The 16,268-nt window shown below is 32.1% G+C and overlaps 1 non-coding gene across 1 annotated transcript; it reads right to left on the minus strand.

The window, feature by feature from the left end:
- Positions 1-273: 273 nt before the first annotated feature.
- On the minus strand, positions 274-346 carry Trnam-cau (transfer RNA methionine (anticodon CAU)). Its single transcript has one exon. It is a non-coding gene; the product is annotated as a tRNA-Met (tRNA).
- Positions 347-16,268: the final 15,922 nt, after the last annotated feature.

Raw genomic sequence — 16,268 nt, forward strand, 5'->3', positions numbered from 1 at the left:
TATTATTACATTTAACGTAGATTCGATTTTTAAAATTAAAAACATCATTTCGCGTAAAGAAAGAAATTAACCCTCCTTTCCTCTTGAGGGCGTGAAGGGACAAATGTCCAAAATATATTAAAATTGGGGACACATTATATACACATATACTAATGTCATGTCAAAATGTACAAAAAAAAATTAAAAGCGTTTTTGACGTATTGCATTGTTACAAATTAAAAAACTCACCCGGTATGTTAAGTTCAACAATTGTGCAATTAAAAAAAAAAGTAATGCCCCGGGTGAGGATCGAACTCACGACCTTAAGATTATGAGACTTACGCGCTGCCTACTGCGCTACCGAGGCTTGTTCCTAATTTTGCCTGTGCTATTTTTGAATCGAGCCCAAGGTCTTTGTTAAGCAAGAGATAATAAAGTCGCCGCCTTTTATAATTTATTTTGGATAAATATAAGAACCATTACTTTTAATTTGTTACATGTATGTTGATTAACATTATCCATTATGCTGATGATGAGGTCTTGATTGCTGACATTAAACAGGACCTACAAAAACTGGTCATTACAGTAGGAGAATAAAGTAAATTAATATAGGTCTAAATACCAATACTTAAGACAAAAATCGTGATATCCAAGAATCTGAATGCATTTGATAACTTTTAATGCAATGCTTACAGAAAGAGTGGAGAAATTTAAGTATCTCAGCACTTCGTTATTTGAAGACTAGACATCGGATAAGGAAGTAAAAATATGGCATTGTGTAAATCTGTTCAGCATTCCTAAAGTTTAGGAAGGTTCTTGCCTGCTCAGAATTTGCCTTGACTTGTGTCCAAGATTTGTAAAAAGTTATGTTTGGTCAGTACTTCCAAATGGTTCCATACTATAGAGATTGAAGATGAGCGTATTTAGGAAACTGAAGGCCTTTGAGATGTGGGTTTATTGCCAAATTCTGAAGATACCCTGGACGATGAAACTGAAAAATGAGGAAGTTCTTATACGTCTCTAAAAAGAAACGCGAACTTTTTGAAATCATTAAGAAGAGGAAAGCGGCATATTATCTGGGCATAATATGCGCAGTGAAAGATCACTGATTGACTGTTGCGCCCCCTGAATTTCGAGGAGTAGTACTAACTAAAAGTGAAAATGGGTTTGTGATGTCATAATAGCGGGTAATTTGAAATTTGATTATGACGCCAAATTTGAATTTCGCTTTACGATACCGTGCGCTTAAAATCAGTGGGAAATGCTAAGTTCTTGCAGAAATTATAGTACTAAAATAGAAAAAATGACAAATCGAGGACTTTATTTAATATAGGGACAAAAGAGTCCCAAATTAACACTTTTTTTCAGGCAGGTTGAAAAAGTGTTAAATTGGGACTTTGTTTCTCCCCAGATTAAATGAATTTCTCGATTTGTCCCTTTTTTTGTTTACGTACTATAACTTCTGAAAGACCTATGTTTCCTACTAGATGCATAGGTCTGCGCTTCAAAAATTAAAGAAGAAATTAATAAAGAAAAAAAATCATAATTTATACAATCAAAATTAACAGTTATAAATTCTATATTGTATAAACTTAATTAATAAGAAACTTTGTTGTATGAAGAGCACAATTTGCAAAATAGAGTTTATACAGGGTAAAGCAAAAGGTTATAGTAAGTGTACAAAAGCAATACATTTTTTATAAAATCACCAAGGAATTACCCCTACTCAATTCATTAATAGTGTGTCTTACCAAATATTATAAATTATATAACTACCAGCAAATAAATAATGAAAAAGGCAATAAGTAAATATGTTAAAAGTAAAATTTACAGGAGCTACCATTTTTCTATTTGCCTTTAAAAATTTTAGACTTCAAGATTTGTATAAGATCACTGATCTAAAAACACATTTATCTGTGATAATATCCAAAATTGCTCATGCATTAAAACTGCTGAAATTGCTCTTCTCTCAGGTTTGGCAGCACATTTTAAGTAAGTTTTAAGTAATGTTCAATGGCCATTCATTTTGGAATCCATTGTCTAAAAATAGAAGTCATATTTTAAAGCAAAAAAGAAACTATTAAAAAAAAATTAAATCTTAACTTTATTAGATTACATAAGTAAAAAACTATTTATCTAAATACTAATAAAGTATAAATGAATAAAAGCAAATTTTAATTACAATTTAAGGGTCAACTTAAAAAGTAAATAAAGGAAATATAAAAAATGCATAAAGAAAGTAAAAAGAGAAATATAAAATCTCTCTTATACTATAATGTAGTTAAAGTTATTTTTAAATTTTCTAAATTATTGATTGGATGATAAAAAAAAATTATGATTTAAAAAATAAACCTAAAAATCTAAAGTCTCTCAGTTTAATGTTTTCTTTACGACAAGCTATTTATGTATTTTGGTTTTTCCAATATTTTATATTTTATAGAATATATGTATATTCTCAAAATAATGATTTTACTACATGTTTCTATAGCATTAATCTAATACAACCCGTATCACTTGAAAATATATACAAAAACCAGTATTTTATTACCATACTTTGAAATACCCTAAACTAAATTAAGAATACAGGTCTCAATATATTCTTATTCATTAAATTCAATTTGATGTATGTACTACTGCATAAACAATTCAAGAATTTTATTTTTTTGTACTTACTTTACCTAATTTTATAGGTGAAGTATCATGTTATTAAATAAATACGAAATTGAAATTCATACGTAGAAAGTCTAATTTTTATTCTTTATTCTTTTAAGCTCTAGTTTTCTACAAATCATATTCTAGCTACTGTAGATCTTAAATTACTTAAAAAGCTAATGTCGGTTACCTATACGGATGCAGACCACCTATAAATAAAATTAGAGTTTATAGTAATGGTCTTTTATTATATTTAGATACAAATATCATATTTTATTGAAACCTGTAATAAAAATTAAAATTTATTGTTTATCTATGCTTCTAACATTGCATCGACTTCTATAGAATATTTAATAAATTTTTTCTTACATTCACTCTCAACTGAAAGTGAGATTACAAATTATTATCTGTAACAAAATAATAAATATAATATAATGATTATTAGAGATTATCCAGTTGCTCGAAAAACACTTACGAGATAGTAAAGTGAATGTAATAATGCCTAGTTGTAAAATGTTACAGTACAATTTTTTTTATCGAAAAATCCCCCATTACCAAATATCCTAAAGAGTTTTTAACTTTAATTTTAATTAAATAATCTTTTAATTTTAAATTTTAAATTTATCAGATTGCTTAAGTCTGCTTTCGCTGTCCTTTTTTGTTAAAGCGTTTTTGTATTAATTAATATATTTGTTGAAAATGGTGTAAAGACCTGCTATATATTTTTTGTTATTTAAAAATCCAACAATACTAAATATTTGAAAGATTAAAAATTATAGCAATATACTAATTTCTAATTATAAAGTCTTTATTTTAGCTTAATTTAATTAACCTTTTCTTAATACACTAATTTATGTCTGTATAAAGATAAACTTATTGTTTAACCTTAAAGGCCTAAAAATTAAAAAGCTATAGAGAATGACTGCTGATTTTTATAAATGAAGTTTAGTTTAATTATTCACTTATTAATACACTAATTCATAAATACTTAAAAAAATATTTAATGTCTATGTGATGATAAACAAGTTTAACCTTACCGTAAAGACAACATTTGCTAAAATAAGTCAGTATTGGAAATAGAAGTAGGGGAAACCGGGGACAATTGAAATAGGGGACGGTTGAAACAGTCGCCATTCTTTTAGACGCGAAGGTAAAAACTCGTGTACGTAGCCTCACAACGTTTGACTAATTCCACATTTCTGCTCGACAGTGTGAAACTAGCAGTTGAGCAAAGTGGGTGTGTTTGCTCTCGGCTCTCTTATTTTATGTCAACAAAGTAATTTTTACGTTTCATCTAAAAAGTGTGAGTTCACCACTTTTTTGTTTTTAATCAATTTTTTTATGTTTTTGCTTAGGTTTAGCAGCCTAAACTTATTAGTTTTAATTAAAGAGCTTAAAGAAAAATAATATTTTGCCAAAAAAAACCTGAAGGGGACAATTGAAATAAGATGTAAATAATTTTACGGGGACATTTGAAACATAATTTATAGAAGGCTTTTGATATTATTTTTGCGTAAACTGATTAACTGATTGCAACAAACTCTCTGAGGGCTATTATTTTGTTATAGAATGCCACGTGAAAGGGTCAGGAAAACAAATGGAGGTACCAAATCCAACTTGGCTTACGAAAATGCGGATAGGGAGGTTTTTGAAAATGGAGCATCCATAAGGTCTACGACAGATTTGTTTGAACTGAATCATGTTACATTAGGCAGATTTATTAAGAAAAAGAAAGAATCTATTGAACAAGGGGCCACTGAAACTATAACAATGGGATATAGGTGCGTACGACGGGTATTTAACATTGAGCAGGAAAAATCCATTGTTAAATACACAATAAAGGCATCTTAAATATTTTACGGTCTATCGCCAAAAGAAATACTTAAACTGGCCTACCAAATAGTCGTAAAATATTCATTGAATATGCCGAATACATGGACTAAAAACTCATTGGCAGGAGAAGATTGGTTTTCCGGGTTTATGAAACGTAATCCTGAACTATTAATCCGTTGTCCCCAGGCTAGAAGCCTTTCAAGAGCGACCAGTTTTAACCCAACAAATGTACAACTTTTCTTTGACAATCTTGCCACGGTAATAGACAGATATAAATTCCAAGCGAAGGACATTTATAATATAGACGAAACCGATGTTACGACGGTACAAAAACCTGCTAAAATCGTAGTACAAAAGGGACGCAAACGGGTAGGGGCACTTGCATCAGGAGAACGTGGCACTTTGGTTACAGTGGTAATAGCGGTAAATGCAATTGGAAATAGCATCCCACCAATCTTTATCTTTCCAAGATTAAAATATCAGGATCATTTTGTTCGTGACAGGCCATCTGGGTGCATTGGAGCAGGAAATGCTAGTGGATAGATGCAAGAAGATGAATTCACATACTTAAGACACTTTCAAAAACATACCAACAGTTCAATTGAAAATAAAGTTTTGCTTTTAATAGATAACCATCAATCTCATGTAAGCATACCATCCTTGAACTTTTGCAAAGAAAACGGCATTGTTGTCCTCTCATTTTCCCCACGCTGTTCACATAAACTACAGCCTTTGGATCGATCGATTTATGGTCCATTTAAAAAAACTGTAAATTCAACTTGCGATTCTTGGATGAGAAACAACCCAGGCAAAACGATGACAATTTATGACATCCCCAGCATCGTTAAACAGAGTCTTTCTATAGTTTTAACATAATCTATTATTGTTGCTGGATTCCAGTGCACTGGTATATGGCCGTTTAATTGAGATATTTTTACGGCTTTAGATTTTGCTCCATCATATGTAACTGACAGACCTGCTCCCGAAAATTTGCAGTTAAATATCCCCCAAGAAGTCCAGGCAGTAGGTTCAAGAGAAAATAAAGATTTAAGCAGCACTGATTCTTTTCCAAAATTAGTAAACTGTAACTCTTCAAGAGCGTCAACGAGCGGAACTGTTTCGTTAGAGCCACCAAGCACCCCGCCTCCAGTTGCATCTACAAGTGTCCAGTCAGCCTCTAACCTCTCTTTGGATGTGTTTTCATCTGAGCTAATAAACCGTTACCAAAAGCTCTTCCTCGGAAAACTACAGGGAAACGCAAAAGTAGAAAATCCACCATTTATACGGACACACCAGAAAAAGATGCTATTCAACAAGAATATGAAGCAAAGAAAAAGAAGAAAGTGAAAAAAAAATTGGTGGTATTGGACCAGTGTCCAAAAAAAGTCGTCAACAGAATAGTCAGGACGATAGCAGCAGTGACAATGAAGACTGTTTTTGTCTAGTATGTTTGGAATCGTATAGAAATAGCCGTTCAGGGGAAAAATGGGTGCAATGCATTGATTGCCACCAATGGTCACATGTAGAAAGCACTCGTCAAGAACTTATTATATAATCTTACAGGCATTATATAATAAGTAAAATTACCTGATCTAAAATATACAAGGAATTAATAAATGTCCTTGTAAAAAAATTTTTAGCTGTAAATATGATTTTCTCTAAGAGAAAAAAATAAATATTTGGAAATTGTTTCAATTGTCCCCGGTCTCCCCTAAGTATTCTTTTATACAACGATTCGAATTTAGCATTTAAGATAATGACGTAAAAGCATATTCTTAAAGTGTACTAAAGAATTGTAAGCCAAGTCTCAAATTGTGAAGTTCCGGTAGATTCAACTTCAAATTCATCATATAGTTCAAGCCTGCTTACGCTGTCCTTCTTGTGAAAGCCTTTGTCCTTGAAAATATATAAGTTGAGTTGATAAATCTCATTATACAATATTTTTTTATTGAAAAATCCATTGATACCAAATTTTTCACAAATTAAAAATTGGAGTAAGAAAATCATTTTTAATAATAAAGTTTATTTATAGTTCAGGCCTGCTTTCGCTGTCCTTTTTATGAAAGCCTTTTTTGCTTAATTAAAATATTCGCTTACATTAAAATTAATAACGCAAAAATTATGCTAATCCTTTTAAAATGCTACTCTTCATACAATAAAATCATGTTCAACTTCTTCTGCAATAAATGTCAAAAAGCTATAGAGAATATTGACTGTTTAGATAAACCCTCAAGTTAAGATTTGTTCTGTATATTACTCTTATATTCTTGATAAAATTATTATTGAATTATTGGCATTGAGTTTGTATGCAATGGGGAGTGCATCATTATTAATTAAAAGTATGATGATGATGTTTTGCCTGGTGATTCATGCTTTCAAAAGTGCACTTTCCAGTTTATCTGTAATATCCGGATTGTCGAGTAACCTATACAAATATAAATAAATATGTAAATGTCTGTGCTAGCCAGAGAAATAATCAGTTTTCGAAATCCTAGTTACTATTTACGAATTTTTATAAATTTAAAAATGTGTGGATAAATGACTGTGGAATATGAGTAAGACAGGGACTGTCAAAAAACTGAAAATGAGATAACTAATATTATTTAGGTTATGAGAAACAGCTTTCGACATCAAATTTCTCACGCATATCAACCCAGATATTATATTAAAAAAAGGGGTCCAATTTTGATTCAACTTCAAAAAATTCGACCATCATTAATATTGGTCCTTTATTGACGATTCAATATTCTAAACAGGCCCTAAAAGAAATTTCCACCGGGAGAAATATCGCTGGGCGACTTTGACGCGTGTCGCATACAGTAAAAGCGAGGGGTGCGATATAAAGCGGGGGTTGAATTATTGAATGCACCGGGAGAGAGAGCGCACATTGGGGTGTCCCAGACTCTAGGGTTGCGTTTTTGATGAATAATGTAATAAATGACAGGGGCGCCGATTGTTACTCTCTGTGTTGCGCTTTATTAAAATTGTAATAAAATCTTATTATATTTACTTAGTCTATATGTAAACAGAGTTATTAAGAGTAATCTGAATCAGAGTAATTAATAACTCTGATTCAGATTATTTTGGTGAAACCGAATTCTCTTTTTTTTAAATAAATCTTAGCTTTGAAGAGTTATCAGGGTATAGGACAACTTTATCGAGAACTCCATTTTCACTTCACTACCTACAGTTTAAAATATTAACTCGTCCATTACTATAGAAGATTTTTCGTCTCAATATTGCTATACAAATATAAAATTATTATTTTCTAAGATTTGATGACCGATGTTCATTTTATAGAAATAGGCCTGATTCAATATTAAATTCTGTATTTCTCATTCATCGTGTTGGATGGTTGCATTGCATCGGAACTTAAAACTTATCGATCCAATAAAAAATATTGCTACAGACAAGCTGTAACACAGCAGAACGAAAATGTCACAGATCTTCTTCTTCTGTTCTCTAAGTTTCCTAGCTGTTGATGTTATTAGTGTTAGAGTGTCTGAATCATATGTCATTACTGGTAGTATGCACTGATTGAAAATCCTTATTCTTAGATTGACGGGAATGTCACTCTTGAAAACGTCTTTAAGTCTTTAAGTCTAAAGGCTGTCCAAAAGAAAGTAAGGCTTCTCAGCTCTCCTTTTTTAGTTTGCATGTCTGGTTATCCCTTGCTAACCTGCTAATTGTATGAGCTTTTATTGAGACAATTTAAAAACAAATCTATACTGATAGCAAAAGTAAGGATTTTAAAGACTGAAATCTGAGGCACGATGCCCTAATGGAAATTGTAATAGAAAAATTAAAAATCATTAAAGTCAGTTATCACGAGAAGTAAAACAAATAAATGATAAGAAAGATCAAACAGATTCGTGCAGAATATATACTAAAGTAAATGGTTTGCTGATGAAAGTTTAAGATTTTTATTGCACAAATCTAAGCTCAGAGAAACGTTGTATTCAGGGGTACGTGTAAATTAAAATATGTTTTATTTCTATAGCTGCATACTATTCTACATAGGGAATAGTATACTGAATGCTTCATTATGAGCTCTCGTAGTTTCTGTCTTAGGTTTTCTGCTTTATCAGAGGTTATCTGAAAAATTATTAAAAAATTTACTTATCGTTATATAGTCTTGCAACGCCTTAGTAAGATACATAGACAGATACTTTATTACACAGCTTTTTACCTTGGAACATTAAAAGCTAAAAGTAGCATACCGTGGAACTATGGGCAGTTAGTTTACTTGCAACCTCTCTGATGCAATGATGCCAAATGCTTATGTAGAAATTGCAAAAAACACTTTATAATATCCCACAAATTTGTGACCTAATTTGACAGACACAAAACAATACTACTGTTCCTCCTCAATAAAATATCCAACATTATTTTAAATATGATAAAATACTCTTTAATGAAGTCGATATTCAATGATAAATTAATGAATATAATGTATTTTAAAGAAAAGAATAATAGCATGGCAACGCCGTTCGATCCCATTGCTGATGCCACGGATACAAGGAATCACTACCAGTGACGTGGTCAAAAAATATTTACATGTTAAAGATTTATTAATAATTCATGTTTTAAGATACAAATTTTTACCATTTTTCGTAATTTTATTGTATTAAACAAATATCAGTTATACATCATTTATTTTATATCACGTCAGATAATACATATAGGGTGCTGACTTCTTCAAAGGGATAGTATTGCCGTATTAAAAACTAATCTTCATATTGTCTTTACTGAAAATACATAATAACTCAAGATAGTTGTACATAGGTATTATGCCATTTTTCTTCCAAGACAATAACAAAACATGAAATAAGTTTTGTTAGCAAACCCATGAACAAAACTCCAGTTTTTTTTAAATACTGACTTATACTCTTATTTCACGCACATATTCATATTCAAGTTTTATTTAGGCATATTTCTAAAATAGGGGATCTATTCTACGTTGATGAAGATGGTTTCCCCATGATGTCATGATATAAAAGTATCCATATTTACTTGTTAAAAGATCGGCTTTAATTGCCTTTTCTCCATGCTGTGGCATAAACAGCGAAAGTTTTTACTATCGTAACAGTTCAAAAATAAACCCTCAAATGAGACCTATTCACTTTTTCAACCAAAAAATAAATAAAATTTTTTACTTTAACTGTTACTTTAACTGCAAAACATCCCGAGGAGAGTTTGGACGCAAGAGTCAAGATATAGTCTTCAAATTTTAGATTTTTGTTAACAGAAAAACCTAAAAATCGAAATTTTTCTTTAATATATAGAGGGCTGAAGTCATAAAAAAAAAGACTATGAACATCGCACTTAAAACTCAAACCAAGAGTCTTATCCATTGAATTCTAGACGGTTAGACGCACACCACTCTCGAATCCGACGAAGATCCTCAACCATCCACGCTTCTTGGTGCCAAGGAGCATAGTATTATCTACAAATTGAAAAATTAGACTCGAAAGATGTAAAGACCTCAAGTCATTCACACACAATAAGCATACGAGGGTGGTCCCAGAAGTACTCGACCCAAGAAAGAAAACACGAAAATTTTGCAAAAAAAATTATTTATTTTTCAACATAATCTCCTTATGTTTGATGTTTTATAAGTTCGATACCCTTTTTATAATAAGAACTGTCTTGCGCCTCGAAATAGCCATTAACTGCAGACATCACTTCTTCATCGTTGGAAAATCTTTGACCACTGAGCCAGTTTTTTATGTTTGGAAACAGAAAATAATCTGAGGGGGCTAAATCTGGCGAATAGGGTGCGAGTGATGAGATAGCAATTCTAACTTTAATTCGTTAATTTTGGCCATTGCAATAACGGATCTTGACAAACAACAATTTCTTCTTAACCAAATGCGGCCGTTTTAGCTTGATTTCTTCGCTCAAACGTTGCAATAAGTTCGCATAATACTCGCCGTTGATAGTTTTATCTTTTTCAAGATAGTCAATGAAAATTATCCCTCGCGCATCCCAAAAAACGATGAAACGGTTTTCGCCTTCTTTGAAGCCGGTTCTCCCTTTTGAGTTCATTGTTTTGATTGTTCTTTTGTCTCAGGTCTGAAGTGATGGACCCATGTTTCATCCATGGCTATAAAACGACGCAAAAATTCTGCTTTGTTGCTATTAAATTTCGCTAAACACTCAATTGAAAGATCTTCACGGCACTGTTTTTGCTCGAGTGTGAGCAAACGCGGAAACCACCTTGCGCACAGCTTTCTCACTGCACTTTTTGAAATGCCTACTATGTCCGCTAGCTCGCGTACTTTTAGTCGACGATCATCCAGTACCGCTTTGTGAATTTTCTTTAAAATTTGTGGAGTCGTCAGCTCATTTGGTCGACCACTGCGATGCTCGTCTTGGCAGCTCGTACGGCCTCGTTTAGACTCTGCTACCCAATATTTTGCTGTTGTTAACGAAGGAGCAGACTCACCCAGAGTAGAATCCAGTTCAGCTTTTATATTGGTTGGGCTGAGGCCTTTTAAATAAAAGTATTGTATCACATAACGATGATCAATTTTCTCCATTTTCACAAATTCACTGAAAACGTTCACTATTGATGGCTGCCAAACAAATACTAAACAACGTGGCGTCTTCAAACTTGAAACATATGCTTTATAGATTGTATACTTTCTAAAACACTGAGATTTTTCAAACTACTACCGACAGCTCTAGGTCAGGCCGGCTACTTCTGGAACCACCCTCGTAAAATAGGTCCCCCAGTACCGATTAAGCCTTTCATGTGTTACACCACATTTAAGATTAACTGTCTCCGAAGATAATCCAGAAACAACAACCCTCTGAGGACAATCTGATAGGTAAGATTGCAGTCACTCCAAAATAAAACCAATTTTCTAACTTTTGTAGCAATTTTTCATGATCTACACAATCAAAGGTCTTAGAATACTGTCGCCGTCACTTCTCTATCAATCAGGGACAAATAAACACTCTCAAGGAAGTCTCCGGCTTGAAAGTTATACGGATTTTTATTCAGATTTTATGTCTCTGCAAAAAGCAGACCATTCTGTCCTTGACAAGTTTGTCACGACCTTTGGAAAAGGTAGATAAGATTGATATTAGCCTTAAGTTAGAGGGCTGATCTAAGCTAAAGATCACTTATGAGGTAGAAAGATGACTGTCTCTTTTAATCAATACCCCTTTAACTCAAGAGTCATTTATAGCAAATTCCAAAGCAACCAAGGTCCCTGCAAGTAAACACAATAAGAACCGTGCTGAGATTCTATCAGACTCAGAAGATCTACGATTTTTTATGTTATGTAAGTGGCCAGTGTACAAACTACAATCCTGACCTAAATATGATCGAACATTGAAGGGATGAACTAAAACAAAGAACTCGAGCTAGACTTCATAACCCAAACTCGATCCCAGAGCTTATTATTGCAGTAAAAGAAGAGTGGCTTAGCATCTTACAAGAAACAATAGCAAACTCGGTTAGATCTATGATCTATTTGTTTAAAAAAAATATATAGTTAAAGTCAAAAGTTTACAGTAGACCGATTTTTAAGCACGCAAGTTTATAAGATTATAATTAAATAATGTTGTATTTTAAGTGATTTTTTTACATGACAGACTAAGTGATTAACTATAATTTTTGAGACAATCTATAATTAACCTACCGATCTAAGATGCAAATTTAATAAAACAAAAGTTAGCTGTTCAAGTAGAGAGGCATTAAAAAGCTACAAGCATAAAATTTCATTATGATATTTATACGCAATCGTATACTAAAAACAAAAATATATTTTTTTAAATATATATGTTGTGGACTATTTAGCGTACGCCTATGATGAACAGAATTATTCCTTTTATATGGGGTGGTTTTTAATCTATTAGACACACTCACTCTGAACAATGGAGAAAAAGTCTGCGTGATTGGGTCAATGCACCAGAAGCATCATACATGTGAGTGATTTCTATGATAGTTATCCTGAATGGTTGGTTAGGGCTTTAATATTGTTAAGAAAAGGTAAAAGTTATTTTAAAAACTATAAATAATAATTACTTCTATTATAAAATTTAGTCAGGAGCAACTATCCGAAAGGCATTAAATCCATAATATGTTGTTTTGAGTAAAACCTTAAAAACCAGCAAAAGTGTTTGAAAAAGTGCGGCTCCATTATAAAATGCATAACATTAATAGAAATATGTTCATTTTTTAATGGATTTAATTCATTTTGCTTAATTGGAATGCGGATTTATGTCATTTTGCTTAGTTAGTGTGTATTTATTTCTTTGTGCTCAATTCGTTTTTGGATTAATTGCGTTTTGTACAAAACAAATATTTCATATTATTTACAAGGTAAATAAAATATGAAATTTTAGTAAAAAAGTTATTTTATTAAGAAAATCACAAAGAAATCAAATGTGTAAACCGACATCTTCTTCTAAGCAGTCACAGGAAGCTCCAGCATTGTCGTGTTGTTCTTCATCTATTTCATTTCCACTGGTTTCCAAAATAGTTTTGTGTACCATTCCAGTTCATCTTCTTGCTCCCATTCTTCACCAAACTCTTGAGCCAATAAATGTTTTAAAGATTTTTTTCCTTAAGAGATCTTCCAAGTTCAAGTAGTTCCTTTGTAGCTGAGAGTCCTTTTTACCTTTTTTAAGTTTCAGAAGTACCTTCATACCTAAAGTTTTTTGAAGAGTGTTGTGGAGATGGGTGAAGCTTGATTCTTTCGCAACACGACCCTTTTCATGTCGGATATAGCGTCAGTCTTTTTTAGAAATTCTTATAGGTGTTTGATGTCATAAAGCAGCCAGTCTTCCCCAAGATATTTTACTTCTCCAAACTCGCTATATATATTGTTGTATTCTTCTGTAGTCTTAATTATTGTTTGTTTTCTTAAGACTTTCACTTAAACATGAAGGGATACTAAAATGGATTATATTTTGGTTGCACTTTTATTGTACCTTTTTATGTAGATAGTTTATAAATGAAAAATAATACTTATAAAATTAGGTTTGGATAGATTACAGAAACTTTGATCTAATTTATTTATATTTTGTTGCTTTTTTTTTTAAGAGGAATAAGTATAAACTAAGTAGACAAATTATGGTTTCATTTAAAAAACTAATTGGGAAAAATATGTTTATTTCCATATTATTTCCGTTTTTCAAGAAACCATTGTTAATCCGCTTTTACAGAGATTGGTATTATCGATAAGTTTTGTCATAATAAATATAAGCAATAAAATATTTTAAAAATAACTTCACGTTTAAAAACTAATAAAAATATTGATAAAAATTATGCACCAGTTATTAGCTTGAAATTATAATCTTGATTAAATTTTAGAATAAAAATCATCAGGAATAAACATTAATGAACATTAGTGTTTTCTCAACAATTGCTCTCTAATTATAGGAATAATATAAAACTTCTTAATTAAAAAATACTAATTTTAATATTGTATTAGCATTATATTTAAAATTAATAAACATATTAAAATAAATAGGGTTCTACTTTAACCCGTAACTGTTACTGACAAACAGCGAAAACGAAACAGAGGTATTTTTGGTATGAAAAAAAATTTTTTTTACAAAAATCTCGAACACGTCGATTTTATTTTCGAGGGGGACAACTTTTCCTTACCAAGGCACCCTCATACCAGTAACCCTCTTCGAGGGGGTGGGATCACCCCTAAAATCTTAAATAGAAAGAGGGGTCGTGTGATACCTTATTTTAAAGGTCTTTTAATTCTGAATATAACTGCCAAATTTGAAGTGGCTAAAATTTTTTATCCGGATATGACAGCTTGTCAAAATTGTAGAAACAGCGAAAATGAAAAAGGTATTTTGAACTCTGTTTTGGATAATATTTTTAAAAGAATAAGAAAGTCCTAATTTCAAAGGGATCACTTATTAATTAAGAGGCCACCCTAATACCTGGAATCCTTTACGAGGGGTTGAAAGCACCCCTTAAATCTTAAATAGAAAAAGGGGTTGTGTCATTCCTTATTTTGAAGGCCTTTTTACTCTGAATTTAAATGGTGACTTCTGAGTGACTGATGGATATCTTGTGGATATAAAAATAGCAAGAAATATCTTTACTGCCAGTAAAAGTGGAGAGATAAGAAATACCTACGCTTTTCCTTTTGTGTCTTTTAAATAAAACAAGTTTATTTAAATTACGTCAATTTATTAAATGTTCAAATTGTGCCCCGCCTACTTCCATACAGGAATACAGGTTTTGCTTAAAACGATGCCTGAGGTTTTGTAGAACTTCAGGTGTTATCATCTGACACTCATTTATAATTCTCTGGCGTAAGTCTTCTAGGGTGTCTGGTTGGGTAGCGTAAACTTTTGATTTTAAATGCCCCCATAAAAAAAATCTAATGGGGTTAAATCGGGTGACCTAGCTGGCCATTCCATAAAAGGTCCTCTCCTTCCAATCCAACGATCAGGAAATATCTCATCAAGATATTGCCTCACACCAGCAGCATAATGTGGAGGCGCTCCGTCTTGTTGGAAAACGACTTGATCATCATCAGAATGATTTCCGCCTTCCATTATTTCTACTTTTCTTGGATATACGGCATTTTCCAAGAGATCTCGGTACATTTCTCCATTCAAATTTCCGGGCAGAAAAAACGGACCAACAATGGAGCCACCCAAGATTCCCGCCCAAACATTTAACTTCTCAGGGAACTGGGTATGAACTTCACAAAACTGGCCCGGATTTGCATTTGACCAGTAGCGGCAGTTATGACGATTTACGTTGCCATTAAGAAAAAAAGTACATTCATCTGAAAAGCAAATGTTGTAAATAAGACGCGGATTAACAGTTATCATATCACTAAGCGATACACAAAATTGCACTCGTCTGTCAAAATCGTCCTCATTCAGTTCTTGCACCAGATGAATTTTGTAAGCATGGAATTTATTATGCTTAAGTATCCTATGAACACTACTTTTGCTTACTCCTGTACTCGTCGCCAATTTTCTGACACTTATTCCTGGCTCGGCATGAAGTTGACCTAGGACAGTTATTTGCATTGCTTCATTGACAACAACAGCATTTTGAACCTCACGCTTTTTATTTAAGACACTGCCAGATTCCCTAAATTTAGCAACTATTTCTAGAACGTATTTTCTGTTGACTCGTTTTTCTGGATGAAGGTCATTCAATTCTTGTACCGTTCTATTGGCACAATTGTTATGCCGAAAGAAAAACTCTATCATCTCAACCCTCTCTGCAGTAGAATAAACCATTGCTAACAGTGTTTCAACACGTAAAAGACTGGGTAATAATTTAAAACTATTTAAATAAATGCTGCTTTATGAAAAAAGTACCAATGATATTTAGCAAGCTAAATAAATTCTTCAGATACTTGTGTTTGTATTTTATTTGGTATTTTGTTTTTATTTATGATATGCTGATAAGGTGTAATAACAATAATATTAACAATACTAATAAATTTTTAATCATGTTTTAATGATCCAATAAAAAAAATGGTAAGTAAGGGTTTCAGGCATAAAGGTTTATTTAAAGCATTTTTTCAAGAATTTTATTTGGCTTTCATATCCAGAAGAAATCCATCAGTCACTCAGAAGTCACCATTTGAATTTAAAGTGAAAACGCTTTCAACATAAGGTATAACACGGTCCCTCTTTCTGTTTAAGATTTAAGGAGTGCTTTCAACCCCTCGTAAAGGATTCCAGGTATTAGGTGGCCTCTTAATTAATAAGTGACCCCTTCGAAAATAGGATTTCCTTGTTCTTTTAAAAATATTATCCAAAAAAGAGTCCATAATACCTTTTTCATTTTCGCT

The sequence above is a fragment of the Anthonomus grandis genome, chromosome 16 (genome assembly GCF_022605725.1).
Source record: "Anthonomus grandis grandis chromosome 16, icAntGran1.3, whole genome shotgun sequence".
Classification (NCBI taxonomy): domain Eukaryota; kingdom Metazoa; phylum Arthropoda; class Insecta; order Coleoptera; family Curculionidae; genus Anthonomus; species Anthonomus grandis.